Raw genomic sequence first — 18278 nt, forward strand, 5'->3', positions numbered from 1 at the left:
CAGTTCGAATATCAGAATACATGCACATTTGTCAGGGCCAAGTGGTGTTCCTCAGGGCCAGATGCTTTTTTTTCTGAGCAAAACCCATTGAATGCAACAGACAAAGGTGACATGATAGTCCGTATAGTCTCTGTCTGGCTCCTGGTTTCTCTCTCATCATCATATACATAGGAGCAGCTAAAGGGATAACTAACTGTGTTGGTAGATGGCCTGGAAATGCAATAGATGAGACAAGCTAACAAAAAGCATTATCCTAGCTTCTGAATAAAAGGAAGATTGCATTCAAGTAGTTGTTTATTCTGAGTCCATTTGTAGATGAATTAAATTTTGTCATCATCTTCATTGCAACTTAAGGGTGTCCAGAATAGACTGACTTCAAGGAAGTCTCTAGGCTTCGGTTATAACTTAGTCCCCCATTGAGTTCAAATCCAAAGTGCTTTAGATAGTAGAATATGCATTGTTCCATAAGCATATTTTTAATTCTTTGGTGACATTACACACTTGCCCTCTCTGATGAGTACTGCCTGGGAAAAGCTGGGATATCTTAGCCCCTTTTTACTATTCAGGTTTTGCAGTCTTCAGCAACTCATCCAAAGCCAGCTAAAAGCAACCAAGGATCTCCCTACATGTAGTTCCTCAGCAAACCATATTATATAATATTTCTAATGCTGACAAAAATAGGAGTAGTTAGTCAGATGACATTGAGGTAGACCTAACTCCATAGTGTGTTAAAAAATGATTAATAACACCACTTCTGAGAGTATGATCAAAGTCATTTTACATGAAACTAAGAAAGCATGCAACACAACTTAGAACGCCAGAAAATATTTTGCAGCACTTGCAAAACATGACCACTATTCTGTAATGGATGACATTTCGGGTTTTTTTGGTTGTGGGTTTTTTTGGTTTTTTGTGGTTTTTTTTTTTTTTTTTTTTCCTTTAGTGAAAGTGAAGAAGGAAATTTTTTTTTTTTTTATAGTTTAATAACCGCACACAAATTGGCTACATGCTGGGAAGCATCCTGGAAAAAGTTAAGCAAAATTAACAAATTTAAAAGTGTTGATTACACTTTCCAGATTTTCTTTTCTGTATCTTTAAAAAAATATATGATCTACAAACGTTTTTTCAAATCTTCCAATAGCATCCAGGTAGCTAATAAATAAATGCTACCCATACTATATTCAATTCCACCACTGAAACCCACTTATAATGTCCTATAGCATCCAGTTCTGTTCAAGGACCTTGTCTGCCTACCAAGGTATCTTTTGTTAGAAAGAAACAGAATGGACATATCTTCACCCTTCCCTTTAGTCTTTATGTGACTTTTAAAAGGTGAGCACACTGTGATACTGACAGTTAAGTCTGACTAATTATTTAATTACATACCTTAGTTTTCAGATATGTCAAACTTCAACCAGTCAGGTTGAAATTTCTTCTTCTTGGACTCTGGATTTTTTTTTTTTTATTTTTTTTTTTTAAAGTTTGATAGAAAATAGTTCAGCCATTTTTGGAACAAACTTAGTGAAGGATGGTTTTGCCAACATTCATATTTTTCATCTGTTTTCTGAAGAGCCACGATGATTTATAACAGGAGCTTGAAATCTGGCACCGAGACAACCCTGAAGTTAGAATGGTATCTTTTTTGGCCCCAGGAAAATCCATCCTTGATCAGCTGGGTTGAGTTACAGAAAAATCCCAGTTGGTTTTTTAAAACAAACTTTACATCTTGATTTTCTGAATGTTTCAACAGGAACATGCAAACTCTGAAGCCTGCTGAGCCTCTTGTCCTGACCAGGTACTATACATCTGAAGGTACAGCTCAGGACAGCTGTATCTTGATCAGAACCGTGTTTTCTTACAGTAAAACTATGAGATCAACAGAGAAAAGTGTAATAGGAAAGTTAACAAGAAAGAAAAAGCTAATTAGAAATTAGTTGGGTATTAAACACTGTAAGACAGCATTAGAGCCTTTTAAGCTCAGCCTGTATAATAATTTCCCTACAATTTAAGGGCTTGTTCTTCAGTTGTTGCAACTCAGCTCTATTAATATCAGTGGAGTTACATTAGTTTGCCCTGACTAATATTCTTTAGTTAAGCAGCCAAGCAAATAAAATCACTTTGGCTGTGCTTTTAAAGTCATTCCCAAATATCTGAAAGGCTCCTTCAGTACAAAAAACCCCAAACACAGGACCCCGATGTAGGGCACAGCCCTGCACTAGCTGCACATTCCAAATGGCGGGTCAATCGGAGTTTCACAAGGGTACCCTAGGTCACTGCTTCCTCACAGCAACTTCAGAGGGAGGGGAAAAAAGGGTTTGAAAAACATTCCAGATAGCAGCAGAGTTTTTTAGCCGTGCAGATGCAGAAGTCACTGAAGCGTCCAGAGGGACAGCCTTAGCAAGCCTGTGACCTTCTATGACAAACTGGACCATGGCATTTCAGAAGGGATTTGGTCGGGATTGTTAAACACGTGCCAGAAAGAGAACTGTTTCTTGGATTTTTTCAATCAAGTAGCACTATATTTGGACTGGAAACAGCCTGTGGATGAGCAGGAATAGCCATTAGAAGGCAAGTGAAAAGTTTCGAGCAGATACTACAGTCAAGGAAGAAACAACTTGAACGTATCTGGGCAAGTTTCCATACTGACTCAAGCAACACTTTTTCCCATGACATCAGATTCAAAACAAACAATATATTATAGTCCATATGTTGATTAAAGAAAACCCAAGCAGTGCAGAGGCATGCCCCAGCCTACCGAACACCAACTGAACAAAAGCTGGATTGCTTGCAAGCCATGGAAATTAATCAAACAAATAAAAATCCCCAAGTTTTCAGGATAAGGAGCCTGGGTAAGACTTCTCAGCAAGATGAGGTTGTGAATACTGAGGTAAGATTGAAAACAAACTGCCTAGATAGAAGTTACACAGTCAAATTAAGTGACATGTACAATAAGTGAACAGTGCTTTGAATATGCAGCAGTCATAAGGCTCAGAAAACTGTAAAGTTGGTTGCGGATAACGTGCTTAGAGAACCTGAAGTTCTCTACCTACCTGAACTCATATGGATTTGCATGAGAAATTTGGACTGCGGAATGGTTTGCAGTCAGAGTTCAGAAGCTCTTTTGGCAGATTAAACATGTTCCCAGTAAGATGATGCTGAGGATAAACATGCAAGAGAAATATATAAATGCTGTTTTCACAAGAATAATGCTGCTTTCTTAGAACTGACTGTATTTTAAGGGAAGAAAGCTAGAATGCAGTCCTCACAAGATGCCAAGACAATCTATCAATCAAGAAAGTTAGTAAATCACACCATTTACCAACTTAAAATGACATGGTACATTTTAAAATTCAAAACAAAACCAAAACCATGTTCTACAGGAGGAAGAGGTACTTGCTAAGCATAGTATATTGATGCTGTTTATGAAAGAATTGGGAATTGCATGCTTACTTTAACATGGCCTAATGACAGTAATGCTTACTGCATACAGCTGAATTCACTGAAATACTTTATCAGACCTCGAATTATCTGATCAGTTGATCCTGTATAATAAGAAAGAGGTGGCCACCATTGTTCTCTCTCACAGAATTTACTAAGTCAAAATTAGAAAAGAACACTGTCAAATGAGGACAAATTTGACTAGGAGGACAAAGTAGACAGGTTGCTACATTTCAATTGTGTTTTAACAAAATGATCTATGCTCATAGGATTAATAGCCACAGCAATCATGAAATAAAATGTTGTATTATTGTCACTGTAAGATTAAAGTAGAAGAACCTAGGTTTATAGAGGTATTAATGGAAAATAACATTTCTTTTGTTTGTACAGTACTGAAGACATTCACAAAAAACCCCAAAGTACCTTGTTCATTAGCCAAACTTCTGAAAGCTCAATTTACTTACAGATTTTTTTTTTTCTGTTTTAAATAATGGATACACTCAAAGGAGTTGTTTTCTAGTTCTGTACATCCACCTTCATTCCCTTATACTGTTTCCAAATGCTTCAATCCAGGAATGACTTTTGTTAGTGTCTAACTACACAGTGAAAGTCTCAGCTAAAAAAAATACCTATGTAAGGAAATTTGGCAACCATAATTCTTTGCCATTCAATTTGGATCTCCGCAGCCATTTCCTTCAAGATCGATTCTTGACTATAGAGATATTTAGGTAACAGCAGACTTAATTAATCCCAGGCACTGTCAAGAAAAGAGGCATAGAAGTGTGCTGCTTCCAAGTAACAGCAATTCTCCCAAGACAGCTGCAACAGCAAGCTGTTATCTGTCAAGAAGATCCTCAAAATCCTTAGTATTAATGATTACCTCCCACATCTCTACATACTTTATTGTACATCTGCCACAGTTATTTGGAACATACAATGTTTTCCAAGTTGAATATTACTGGCAACTGATGTGTGTTAACATCTGCATATGGGTCTTGCACTGATCTTCAGGGCCTAATTCCTAAGGGAAGATTTAACAGCTTTTTTCACATATCTCTCAGTTCTGCTTTGTAGGAAGTAATGGTGACATATTCACCAAATTTGTTGCGTAAAGATCACAAGGGTTTTGACAAGGAAGACTTTCACATCTTCAAGATTAGTTGGATTTTAAGTATGGTCTCTAGGTCCAATCTGAAACCACAGCTATAGAAATTAAGTACCTGCCATCATTCCATACTCACAAGCAAGTTACAACACAGGGTACAGTGCACATGAACACTTCTTTACAACTCTAAATAAATAAAATAGTAACACTGGACATTTAACAGCTTACCTTAAGATATAGTTAACAGTAACTTGGTTTTCACTCTTCAGTTTAAAAGTCTATCCTGTAGGTTCAAGAAATTCTAGAAGAAAAAAAACTAGGGTAGGTCTGGTAGCCTTAACTAATCCTTATGAAGTCATTAATGCTAAGCTGAGGAAAGCAGATATGGGCCGTCTGATAACTATCAGGCATGTTAGTTATCTTTCAGCCCTTGCTCTTGATTTTAAGTTAAGGCTGTACATTCCCTGCAGCGTGCAGAAGGAAGAAGGAAGTGCAGTGAGGTATAACTGGGAAGAAACATTCTGAACCTGATGACAGGCACTTGTGTGTAAGACTAAGAAGTTATTTATGCTTTCAACAGTGCTACACATCTCATCTTCGATGCCTAATTCCTAACATACAGGCAAAGGGTACATAGGTAGAGACAGACATGGTGCAGTATAAGATTGCACTTACTGCATTGCAGTGGGTAGCATTGTATCCACTCCATTAAAAAAAAAAAAAACAAACAAACAAAAAAAAAAAAACCCCAACCCAAAAACCAACTACCTTTACAGAATAATACATGATTAAATAACTAGGATCAATAAAAAGCACTGATGTCACTATTGCAAACACTTTGTAGGAGCTTTTTCTTTATTCATATTTTAAACTCAGGCAAGTAACATCTGTTTATGTAACAGTGAGTTGTTTAAATCATTGCTTTTTTCATTAACTTAATAAGCACAAATTACCCTGTATCTATTTCATTGGATGCATGTAAGACAACATCTCTGCAACTTTGTTTTGCTTTTAGTAGCCATGCCACCAGCAATTACAAACACTTCAGCTACACAGATCATAGTTTCCACATTTTACCTAACTGTTCTGCGAAACTTAGTGTAACATGCCAGCATTTTTTTTAACAGAAAACCCAGATATTTTCACATTTAGTCTCTTAGTATATTCTATACACATAATTGCTTTTAAGATAAATATTATTTTAGTATATGAAAAGCAATTGAATGGCACAGTAGACTGTCATGAAGCGCTAGGCAAAAAATGTTCTGCTGGACTGAACCAGCTGTCGAACATGTCTTTTCAAAAATCTTGAAAACCGTGTTAACTGCTACATCTTAGTTTTCGTGTACCTCAGCAGTTCTTTGTTCTGGCTGGAAGTGTAAACTATGAAATGACTGTTCTTGCAGTATTCAGAGTTTGGCCATAGCCAAGAAGTCCTGGAATTGTAATACTGTATTCTTTGGGGTACATTCAATGTTGAACTAAATCTCCAAATGTTTCTTGGCTCACCCGCCATTAACTGGACCTTGAACTTACCATTTGTATTCAGTGGCGGGGGGCTAGCACTGCCATCTGTTTTGACAAATGTTTTCCATTGCCTCTGCATAGCTGACAGAACATGAGGCATATTAAGAGAAGGTTAAGTTCTCTTTCTGAACCACCAAGAATTCCTTGAGTCCTCAGAAATCTCATCAGAACATAGCTAAGAAGCTAATTGTAAATCTGTTTGCAAAGGATTTTAGTTTGTCATGAGCTGCAGGTCTTAAAACCTTCCTAGATCCTTATCGCTTGTTCTCTGAGCATCTGCCTACTCTTTATTCCTTTAGGTCAAAAATCTTTACTGAGTGAAAAATCATAGCTGCAGGCATTCTGGGAAAAAAAAAAAGCTCCAGTACCACTTCTACTTTTGTGTTCTGCACTTTGTTTTAAATACAGAGCACAAACAAGTTATAACTGTGCATGTTAAAGAACAGCAGTTGTGCAAAGTCAGATTTTTTTATTAAAACCAGCAATCCATAAACAGACTTTGAAGAAGAGGACTTAATCTTTCTTACAGTAAAGCCAAAGAAAGACCGCCTGTTTAGAGTTGTTAGTTTCAGGTGCAGCTTTAATAGCTTTGGCACAGCAATAGGAAAATATGACATCTCTGAACTCTATCTAATATTCAGTGCCAATAAACTCTTATTTAGCCTGCAAAAGATTTTGATAATCAGATGTATTTTTAATAGTAGTTTCATAGCAGAAAAGCATTAGAAGCACTTGTTTCTCAAAAGCTAAGCATATGCAGAAGCTTCATTTCAGTGTAACTTCACAGAACGGCTGAGGCTGGAAGGCACCTCAGGAGGTCATCTTGTCCAGTCCCCCAGCTCAGGCAGGGTCACCCACGGCAGGCTGCCCAGGACCACGTCCAGATGGCTTTTCAACATCTCCAAGGACGGAGACTCTACCACCTCTCTGGGCAACCTCTGCCAGTGCTCGGTCACCCTCACAGTGAAAAAGTGTTTCCTGATGTTGAGGGGGAACTTTCTGTGTTTCAGGTTGTGCCCATTGCCTCTGGTCCTGGCACTGGGCACCAAGGAAAAGAGCCTGGCTCCATCCAGCCGCTTTGCACCCTCCCTGCAGGTATTTGTACCCATCGATGAGACCTCCCCTGAGCCTTCCCTTCTCCAGGCTGAACAGTCCCAGCTCTCTCAGCCTTTCCTCATAAGAGAGATGCTGCAGTCCCTTAATCATCTTAGTTGTCCTTCGCTGGACTTTTCCCTCATAGCTCCACATCTCTCTTGTACTGGGGAGCCCAGAACTGGACCCCGCACTCCAGGTCCAGGTGTGGCCTCACCAGTGCTGAGCAGACGGGAAGGGATCACCTCCCTCAACCTGCTGGCAACACTCCTCCTAATGCAGCCCAAGATACCATTCACCGCCTTTACCGCAAGGGCACACTGCTGCCTCGTGTTCAACCTGGTGCCCACCAGGACCCCCCAGGGTCCTTTCTGCTTTCCAGCATGTCCTGGCACCTGGGATCGTTCTTTCCCAGGTGTAGGACTTTGCATTTCCCTTTGTTGAACTGCATGAGGTTCCTGCTGGCCCATTTCTCCAGCCTGTAAACATTTTCCAAAACAATGTGCAACACTATAGCTCGGGCAGAAAAGCTAGCGCAAATCAGTTACATTTACCTTTCCAGCGAAGCCAGCCTGTGGCTTGGAAACCTGGGTATCTACTAGGCTTTCTTCTCTGTTAGTCAAAGCCTAATTTCACCTCAATTGTTAGATCTACAACATGCAGTTCTGCATAGCCATTAGTACCTCAAGACAATAGTAGGTCAGCATTTAGAGGTGAACTATATATTGTGTTACCTCCTCAGGAACTGAGCTAATTACTTGCAAGACACAGGAATAAAATTCTTTTATTTTCCATACGTTTTCCATGTAGAATTAGTCATTTATATTGTAATGATCTGGTCTCCTCTAAAAGTAGCTAGAAATGGATTATTTGCATATGCTTGCACTTCAAGGTAGCACACACCAGGTTCTTGGGCAGGTGCTTCACTGGTATGTCTCTCTAAAGCGTAGGGTTAAACTTATCTCCAGATTTGGAGAGACAAATTTATTCCTGATTGACAAGGACCATGAAGATTTCTTGCCTTTCTTCATAGTATGGAGTATGCCTGTGTCCTCAGATTACCAAAATCCCAGTTGCTTAAGGAAACCTGGCCTCTTAATTTAGATGGCAATATTAACCTCAGTGTCTTAAAGCGTGATCTTATTCTCTAAAATAGGTATGTACATTTGGTGCTTTAGGGCTGCCTCATCTGTTTGTCATACATTTAAATTACAACTTGAAAGGTATTTCTTGATTTCAGCCCAGCAAGATTCTAGCCTGGAATATGAAAAATCAAGCTTGATCCCTTCTGGTTGATACGCTTTCACCAGTAATAAGACTTCAGTGGCATGTAGACTTACAATGCCTCAGGCAGATGTAGTTGGTTGGAATTCAGTGAAAATACAATTTATCTCCTTGTTTCCTTGCTTTGCAGGGCTAGTAGAACAAAAAAACCCAGTGTTTATCACTAAACAGATGTGGTGATACATATTGCAAGTAGACAGCTCTGTCAGGTAAGAACAAAACAGTTTTTATTGTCATATTTCAGAGGAATAAACCCAGTGTTGAGTAATCCCAAACTTAGTTTGCTTGTGTGAACCATTAGAGCCGGGGGCAGACACAGCACAAACAGCACTAAGTCTTTGCCCTTTCTTCACGCACAGGTACAAGATGCACACGTGACAGAGCACGTACCTACAGAACAGTGCTACTTACTGCCTAGATGTCATGCTACATCACCAAGTCACTCACGCTCCCATTGCTATGTCTGGCGTTAGTTGTGTAGAGAAATACAAAGAGTGGGGAATATCAAAGGAAGTAACGCCCGCTTACGCATCCTAGAAACTTTTCACCAGAATTAGTTTACGTAGCAGTGGTAGGTACTGCCATGAATACCAGGAACAGCAGTCTCAGACACTGCAAGCAGTAGTTGCTTCAGTTGCTGCCGCAGCACAGCCTCTCCCTAGTCCCTCTTCTTCCACGCACTGCCTACTCACACCCAAACACAACTGTGCCCTCCAGCTTTACTCACCAGGCCAAGCCAGCACATCCATGCCTCACTCTGCCATGGCCCTACCCTCTAAGCCAAGGCTGGGTGTCACCAGCACCCATGGCAGAGCTGGGAGGAAGGCTGCTGAGCTCTTCCCCCTGCCAGGCCGATGGCTCCACTAAAAGTCTCTAACCAAGCCGCTACTGCCAAACAGTGGTTGCTCACCTGGAGACATTCAGCCTACAGCTCATCTAGACAATTTCAGAGGCCAGTTTGAGAACTGGCATCGTTGCATGTAACAGCTTAAAAATGGCTGTATGGCACCTAGCAGTAAAGAAATGGTTTACAAGTCTCTACTTTGAGATCAAGTAGAACCTAAATAAAAATTTATTTATTCTACGTTTGTTGTTCCATTTTTATGGAAGACTGTTAGTGACCATTACAGAAGTTACACCGTTCTTGAATTTCTCAGAAATATATTTTTTTTCTTTGGTAGGAAGCGCTACTAAGGGTCAGCAACAGTCTGGCTCTGTCTGGGGTGATTCGGGATTTGCCTTCCCAATTTCAGACTTCCCTCATACTTACTGCAGCCCAGTCAGTTCTCATTTAGTTTTATGTCCATCTGGTCTGCTAGTGGGTCACTTCAATCTCCCCAAGCTTCGCTTGCATCCTACCTTTCCCCTGAATTTTTACTATTTCATTACCTCTTTTCTTTACAATCCAATCCTGTCTCATAGCCATTGGATTATTTCATCTTTTAACTTAAAACTACATGCTTATGTTTAGATTATGGCCCTATAACCAAAAGCCTCAGCATTTTCTCCTTGAAAGGAAAGGTGAAAGAAAGCCCAAGGAGCACTGTTGCATGCCAACACTAACAAATTGCTGTTAACCTCACCCCTCACTGGAGCGAAGATAGACAAACCAGAGCAAAGGCTTTTAGTCCAGGGGACAGAGTTGGAAGCTGAATAAATGTATGAGCACAGCCCAGAAGTGGTTTTAAGCAGAGGACACATGCTACCATTTCAGTGAAAAGTTAAATGGCACCATCGGAGTTACATCCATTCTACACAGTTAAGGAGACTGTCTTTAAGTAGTAAATCACAAGATTTCTGCCATAGTCTAGCACGACATTCATTTCTGTACCTGAGGCTTGGATAACTCGAACAAGCAAAAGAAAATGAAAGACTTCAGATATATTCAGCAAAGTTCTGGTGTAATTTCATCTCCCCTTTACAAGCAGGGATGATATATACACCTGCAAGCATTTCAGACTAAAAATAAGAAGCATTTTTAATAATCTTTTCTCATTTCCAAGCAGATTTTATTTTTGTCTGGCTATAGCATCGTAAGAGATGTAAAGCCTAGTTCTTAAAGCTACTTATTTGGGCCCTGGAATTGGTTTCATCCAGCCTGAGTTCTGACTTCAGCATCACAAGTATAAGGTTCTGCCTACATGCAGCTCTCTGCAAGACTTGATCCATTAAGCCTATTAGATACATATAGAGATGTATATATATACACACACATGTATATGCATGTACATAACACTGAACATGCCACTGCTTTATGTACAGTCTTTCTCCTTACTCAGCAGAGACTCCAGACAGAGTAACAATTATCTGAGATTCTCAGAAAGCCACCTAACAATATTAGTTATTATCTACTGTTTCTGTCCTTTTTTAGTTCACCTGTTGTATTTTCATAGGGCTGGTGCAAGTAAAATTTCAGGAACCACTTTTGAAGCTTATGAATCATTTTACTGGTACCAAACTAAACAGAACATCTGCCTAAAACCAGTTTCTCTAACAGCAAAAAATTCTGTCTTCCTATTCTTGGAATATGTACTTTCAGCCTGTTAACAGAATCATGAGAATCAAGGGAGCTTGATGAAGGTTGCCAGTTATGGTATTAATAAGACAAAGTAAGAGTCCAGAAAAAGTAGTAATGAAAAGCTACCCTTCATCTTGAATTTTAAAATGAGCTTTCCTAATTTCTGTAGAAAATCTATAATAACCAGACAGAAATGGCCTTGCATAAATAATCTCACAACATGTGCATTTAAAATACTTGGTTTTGAACTGGATAATGAATAAACTACAGTACCAGAGAAGAAAGGAAAGATGAAAAATTAGGTTGCCCTGCTAAGTGAGCTCCTTAAGTTTGAATAGACGAATTACATCAGCATGGACAAAATACTACTGTACAGTTCATGTCACACGTGACACGTTGTCCTACCTACGATTCATGCCATATGCCACCAAGTCATTGTGCACATGTACAAATCAAATGCAAGACATGCAGTTAGATTCAAAATATTTGGTTTCAGATGTGAAATTTATCCACACAGAAGTAGCTGTCACTTTTTACAGACTGGACTGCCACTGAGTGAGTGTAACAAAACAAAACCAGGAGAGCAATGTTCCATATCCTCTTCACATGGAGCATTTAGGTACCTGGTCATACTACACGCGCAGCCCTGCATCACACTGTATATATACTAGAAGTCTGTCTGAAGGATCCTGAGACATTCCCAGCCTTAACCTGGCAATCACTTACCCTAGCAGGGCACAACAGAAAGGTTTTGATCTTCCCAGATGCATCAGTTGCTCCTGTGCCATCCTATGCTCTGTGAAGAATTTTAATAGTTTCCAGATGTTGGCTCATAGGGTGCTGACACAACTCTTGTACAATTATAGTATCATACAACAATATTATGAGAAGGATCAGAAACACAGAAGAATTTTACAGCATTTGGAAACTTTAGCTGACAAGAACAAAAAAATACAATGCTGTTTGTAACACTTTACTTGTTCAGCATTACCGCCTAGGAGCCAGCATGGCTTGGGTACTACTTCTTTGAAGCCTTTTAGATAAGCAAACAATCAGATTGGTTCTCACATTATTAGTTTTCTCCTCACACATGAGGAGGACAGAAGGGTATATAGGCTTTAGGTAACTGCAAAGCTGCTTCTATGCATAGAGGTTACTGGAGTTCTTTAAATTCTATTTGGCTATGGTGTGGCAGCTAATGAGATATTAGTTCCATGAATTTAAGTAAATCTGGGCATCATTTATAGTTTTACTATCATCTAGCGCCACTTTCCTCTAGAAGCATTTTTTCTGAAATTTTTCTAGAGATGTAAGGACATTCGTCCAGATCAGACTCGTACTGCAGCACCGCAACAGCATGACTGAAGTGTCCCTTTTGAAAGAAAGTAATCTTTGAATTTACTATGTAATTTCTAGCATTAGCTATTATTTCAGAAATGCTATGTAATTACTTAATAACATGATTAAATATTAGTAACTAGATCTTGTTGAGAATAAAATCATTTAATATAAAACATTGAAACTTCATTTTCTCTTTCACTGTACTTAAACAGACCAATTTCCTTCCTGAAACGGACAATTCTTCATATTTGCCTTTCCTATTTGTCTTCACTTAGAAAAAACACTTTGAGAGAAGAGAAAAAGAATATAAGAAAACTAAAAAACTGATCATATCACTCATTTTTAAATCATTATCAGATGAAATTATAAACCTTTCTTGACAAAAATGAAAGACAGGCAAGAATACAGGTACAATCTAGATTTTTAAAAATACGCCAACATTAGTATTTTAATACTTGAGACAGACCTAAAGAGGATTAATTCAAGCTTCTCCTAGCATATCTGAAAGATATTAGACCCTGGAAAGCTTCCTATTTTTCAGAGATACCATTTTAAATACAAATAAAAACGTAAAAAGGAGTTCTGCACACACCCCGTTTAGAAACTATTCCTTCACCTATGAAAGCAGAGTCAACAACTCTGTTCACATAAATTACAATAAAAGCAGCCAGATGATTTGTGGGTTTCTCCTGTATTTAAAAAGGTGACCACGTAACAACCAGTAAACACACATCAAGAGAAGAGGAGGGAAGCCCAGTGATATTAACCGTAAAACATTTGAAGGGCAAAACTAAGAAGAAATATTATTTGATCTGTTTTAGTCCATCTGACATTTTTCTATCCACATTTAACTAACAGGTCATCAATATCCATGCAAATGTAAGCAAGGGAATTTTCAGCAGAGATGTCTTGTTCAAAGTAATAAAACCTTTATTCACACTCAGCTTGTACATCAAACATTTCATAACTTGGCAGCCTGAACAAATACTCAGCCACCAGTCCAATTGCACAGAACGGAATCAGTCAGCATCTGTTCAAAAAATTCTTGCACCACTATGGAAAAAAACCCAACAATTACCATTTACGCTTTCTCCTCAGAGAAACCTGGCTGCATATCGGGGTGGTGGGGAAATCAGAGAGCACGCCGTGTGCGATAGGGGCGTTTAGTTTTCCCTTTTTGCCTTCTAAGTAGAAGAGATTCCTTGCAACTGAAGTTCTTTTGCAGATAACTTCCTAAACAGCCACAAGAGAATTTACTCATCCAAGTTCTCTTAATTCAGTCCTGTCCTATTCTGCAACATTCTTAAATGCCAAGATCAGCAGATAGCAAGAATGCATGTCAAAAGAGACAGGCTCTTTTTCATTCAGGAGAAAATACCAGCTATCGCTTCTCCAAGTTAGCTATTTTCAATTTATCAGACATTCTCAGCTTACCACTTAAGACCATGATTTCTGCAACTTAATTTCTTTGAGCAGACTGTGCTTTATCATGTACCATACAAAACAGGATATAATACAAAATAAAGCAGAATAAAATACTAAAAGCAGAATAGTATTTTTAATACACTTTGTCATTTTCTTGTCAATTGCTCCTGAGATGACCCTTTTGAAAAAATAGAATCCCAAACAGAACTATGTCTTCCCAACTCCAAAGAAATCCATTTGCTTCATGGCTTTAAATTTGTAAAGAATTTTTCTATAAGGTTCAGTTTTAGGCATGGCTGAAGTTGCCATTCTCACAGTTGATCCTCATATGTCTAATGATTATTAGACTTCCCAAATAAATGCCATGATTAAATCTTCAGGAATGGTTTAATTGACTTTGAGGTCCTCATAGCTCTGATTTTAATAGTTTTTGGTTCTATAAACAACAACAGTATGGATCAGGTGTAGTAGTGAGTCTCATTTTGACCTGGGCTTAAACTGAAATGATTAAGGTTTCTCTTGCATCCTTCCCATGCTAAGGGAATGACCCTATAGTACCTTCATCTCAGAACTGAATGGTCTGTTAGGAAAGAGGCAAGTACAATTTTAATAAGTACAGCATTTTTAAAAATTAAAGATTATTCCTGAAGGTCCTTAGCAAAATAAGCAAATACACGCATTACTATAAAATATACTCTATGTACACAGAATGATTTTAATACAGTGCTAGATCAGCAATACTTCAAAGAAAAGAATACGTAAGGAAGAAACCGATAGGAGACATAGCCCAGACTTTGGAATGACTAGCTGAATCAACAATAGGACTAATGGTATGAATTTCAGCTGACAGCACATCTTTACAAAGCACCACTATACAGATGACTAGTCAGAGTAGGAAAACTGATGACTGGGATTTTGATTCTGTCAAAAGCATCTCTGAATGTAAATGCAAGCAGAGACTACCTTCAGCGCACATGAAAACAAAAGCAGTTGTCTGGGCTTACAGCAATCACTGCCCATGGATCAGGCTGCGGGTTGTGTGTACTCTTTATGAGCTCACCTTTCACAACTCCAAAATACATTGTGTGCTGACTGTAGTTGTGGTCACTTAGTGGAACAAATATTATTCAAGGTGAAACACTTTAAAGGAATGTATGTGGAGACAGCCACGGCTATCAGAAAAGCCTGATTTTAATTAAAGAACATAACAGCTAAAAATAATTAGCATCCATATCAGATTGCTTCAGGTCCATGTCATGTATTAATATTTCTTTAAGTGACATGCTGTGTTTAACACACTGAGCTTATCATATGTGATTTTAGTTTTACTTGTAATCACTCTTGAAAGTTTAATTACTGCTGCCACTTGTATACGCATTTTCTTCATGTTAAATACTAAATAAAACCGATTAACTTCAGACAATTCCTGGGGCTAAATTTCTGGAAGGCTATTTTAGGATCTCCATTCAATTTATTACTAATCCCACTGTCTAGGAACTGCACTGGGTTCTAGGGCATGGGGACTTTAAAGGCAGACCCCTACATACCCCCTTCGATTTAGGCAGTTATACAGTGGTAATTACTGTAAATTTCATTACTATTTCTGATGATGCACAGACTGGAGCAGAATACACTCCCCCAAACCTTCTTTGGGAACTGCAAACATAGATGAGAGGTGAGTTCTTGAGTCATTAAACCTGATCTCTGCTATGACAGGCACCACATCATCTAATCTCTCAGGGAGCTCAAACTCAACCATAGAAGTAGCTTGCTTTTTTGCCATCCTTGAGTCAAATGTTAAAAACCTGCTCCAAGCTTTCCCTGCATTAAAAATTAAGAGCCCCTTCTACTTCCCAGTCTAAAATGGCTTTAATTCACCATGAATTTGTTGTGTCAGTGTTATCAATTAGCTGAAATAATCTCTTCTCACTAGCATTCACCCTCTTTTATGTAAGATGTATGACATATTACCCATCTTCTATTTTGCTAGCCTAAATAAAACAAGTTTCCCCATCTTCTGTGTCAGATCAGCTGATAGAATTGACCAAACTATCTTTCATATTTTATTTTTATATTTTTCTCCCATTTTCAATTCCCTGCCAGGTATTCAGAATAAGCTTTGTAGGAAAGTCTGCGGCAGGACTTTTTTGGGGGGGTACATGGCACAGTCTAACCAGATCACCACTCTCACTCGGGAAGAAACAAGAACTGTACACCATCTCAAAGCACCCATTCCCTATGGTTTAGACCACAAGTCTAAGGCAAGCCATGCAATAACATATACTTAAGTTAATACTTGTTACACTGGTCAGCTCATTTACACATTTACTGTAGCATGCCTTTACTGAAACACCATCCTGTTTGGCTTCCAGGGTTCTCCATTCTCTTTGGACCACTGAAAAACCACAAAAGTCCACAAATAGACAAAGATGAGGATTTTTTTTTTTTTTCCCCCCAGGAGAGCAACTTTTTTCTGCAGTTAAGTCTCCAAACTTCATTTGTCTCTCCTTATTCACTACCTAGCATCTGTTTGATTGGTTTGGGTTTCTGCCATAAAAACATTTTAGTAGTTCTTCATTCACTATCTACCTTTCCTATCCCTTCTTAGCCAAATACGGTTCCTTTACTTCCATGGAGCACCTAGACTTCTGGATCTAACTGAAACTCTTGAATTCAGAATAATATTGATAAGTCAAAGATGAAAACAGTCACCCTCCTCCCCTCACAGAATTTATCGTTTCTTACTCCGAAACTTGTTGCCCCCCATTTCTATTGCTGTTCTTTGAGACACATTCCTGCAGAAGAGTATTCAGCACCAAGTGATGAGCTCATTTGAAGAGCTGCTTTCAACAGAATTTCCACATCCAGATGGCATATGAATTATAACCTTCTATCATGGACTTAACAAGCCGTGGGCTGCTGTTAATTGTCACTTCCAGGTTTCACTGTTGTTTATAAGCCACTAATAAAACCTGCTGTTCTTACAAATTCGAAAATTCTAATTTTTAAGGATATACTTTGCACCCTGCTTTCCTTCCCCCTCTTATTAAATTCCTGCCCCAAGTTTCTCCTGTGCATTTCTCACATAATCAGCAATAGGTCAAATCTTGATATTTTATTGATATTTTTCTTCATATCTTTTTCAGACAAAGTTCCTCAAGGGAAGAACTATAGGCCAAATAGCTTCTGCTGTATCTGCTCTTGTTACTAAGAAAAGAACTTGTCCCCTTCATGTTTATTGTTCTGAAGCAAATTCAGAGTCTCTGGTGAATAATATGTAAACAGAATGCATACAATATGAAAATGCATTTAATATTTTTATTATATTTTAGCTGCCTGTTAGATACCTTACCACAACCAGCAATTTATAATCATGTGCAAGAGGCAGCTTCCTGAATTTGCATAGTTTAGAAATAGTAAAGCAGAAACAACACGGTAAGGGTAACTCTTTTTTTAAAGAACATTAGAGCAGAGCTTAGTGTATTGGTGCAGTGTCTGCAAAGTTCTGCCCGTCCGTAATTGCAAAGCCTTCAGATGAGGCCCTGAAAAACATGAGCCGCATGAACTCAGCCTGTTAATTGCAGAGTTTTTATTAAATTAGTTGTCAGATAGTTGTAAAGCAGACATTGGAGTTGGGGCTTTCAGAGTTGCTTGAGAAAGTTGAGGGTACATAAAACAAACACTAGTCGAATTACCAGAAACAAGGCACTTGCGTCAGCACAGTTTCCAGCCCAGGACTTCTCTGCTTCCCCACACAGTCAATAAGACCACTCAGCACCTCACACCCAGGCAAGGCTCACGCTGCTTCCCAGACACAGGCACGCTCTCTTTGGGGTTAGCCAAACTTGTCCGTACGTGTTAGTATGGCTCCAAAATGCAGTAAGTGTATGCAAAGAGACCTGACAGAGTGCTAAAAGCAGGGCCTCAGAAGGTGGAGATGTGCAGATCTTCGATCACCACATTCTTTTCTCCACAGCAGGCATTCAGAAGAACAGACCAAGGGCATACTTCATAACCACAAAACTGCTTGGCCAGCCCATCTACAGACGGACTCTCCAAGGAAGTTACTTTAACCTCAAGGCCATATTCGCAGCTGTAAAACATCTACATGGCCTGGAGAGAAGGATCCCTCCTTCAGCTTCCAAGGCATTTCCCAGCACAAAGTGCAGCTGTTTGGGGTTTGTGCTGGGAATCATTTGGAATTGCAGCTTCTAAAATCCTGCACTTTTTATAGTTAATTGAAAACTAAATCTGATTGGAACTTACCACAGAGAGGTCAGATAAACCAGAAAAGTGGTTTGCATGCTTCCTCTAGATACACATCAAAGGAAAACCCAAACAAAAAAGGCTATTCTTTGCACTTATAATTGGCACTAGTCATAGGCTTTATACAACAGACTTAAATTCCCTAGGCAGAGGCATGTTCTCTTATACATGCCTCCAAAAGAAAAGTAACCTGATAATGCAAGCTGAAAACAGATAATTCAATAAAAGTTATGCACCCTAACAGTTACACAGATGCCTGGCATTGCTAGTGATCACTTCAAA

General features: G+C 38.8%; 1 protein-coding gene across 1 annotated transcript in view; it reads left to right on the plus strand.

The window, feature by feature from the left end:
* Window positions 1-2332: 2332 nt before the first annotated feature.
* PDE5A (phosphodiesterase 5A) overlaps window positions 2333-18278 on the plus strand; it is a 141335-nt gene continuing 125389 nt past the window's right edge. Inside the window, exons 1-2 of the mRNA XM_030025627.2 lie at window positions 2333-2887; window positions 8577-8655. The gene's annotated coding sequence lies outside the window, so the exon portion shown is untranslated. The remainder of the gene's footprint in view (window positions 2888-8576; window positions 8656-18278) is intronic.

The sequence above is a fragment of the Aquila chrysaetos genome, chromosome 1 (genome assembly GCF_900496995.4).
Source record: "Aquila chrysaetos chrysaetos chromosome 1, bAquChr1.4, whole genome shotgun sequence".
NCBI classification, from domain to species: Eukaryota; Metazoa; Chordata; class Aves; order Accipitriformes; family Accipitridae; genus Aquila; species Aquila chrysaetos.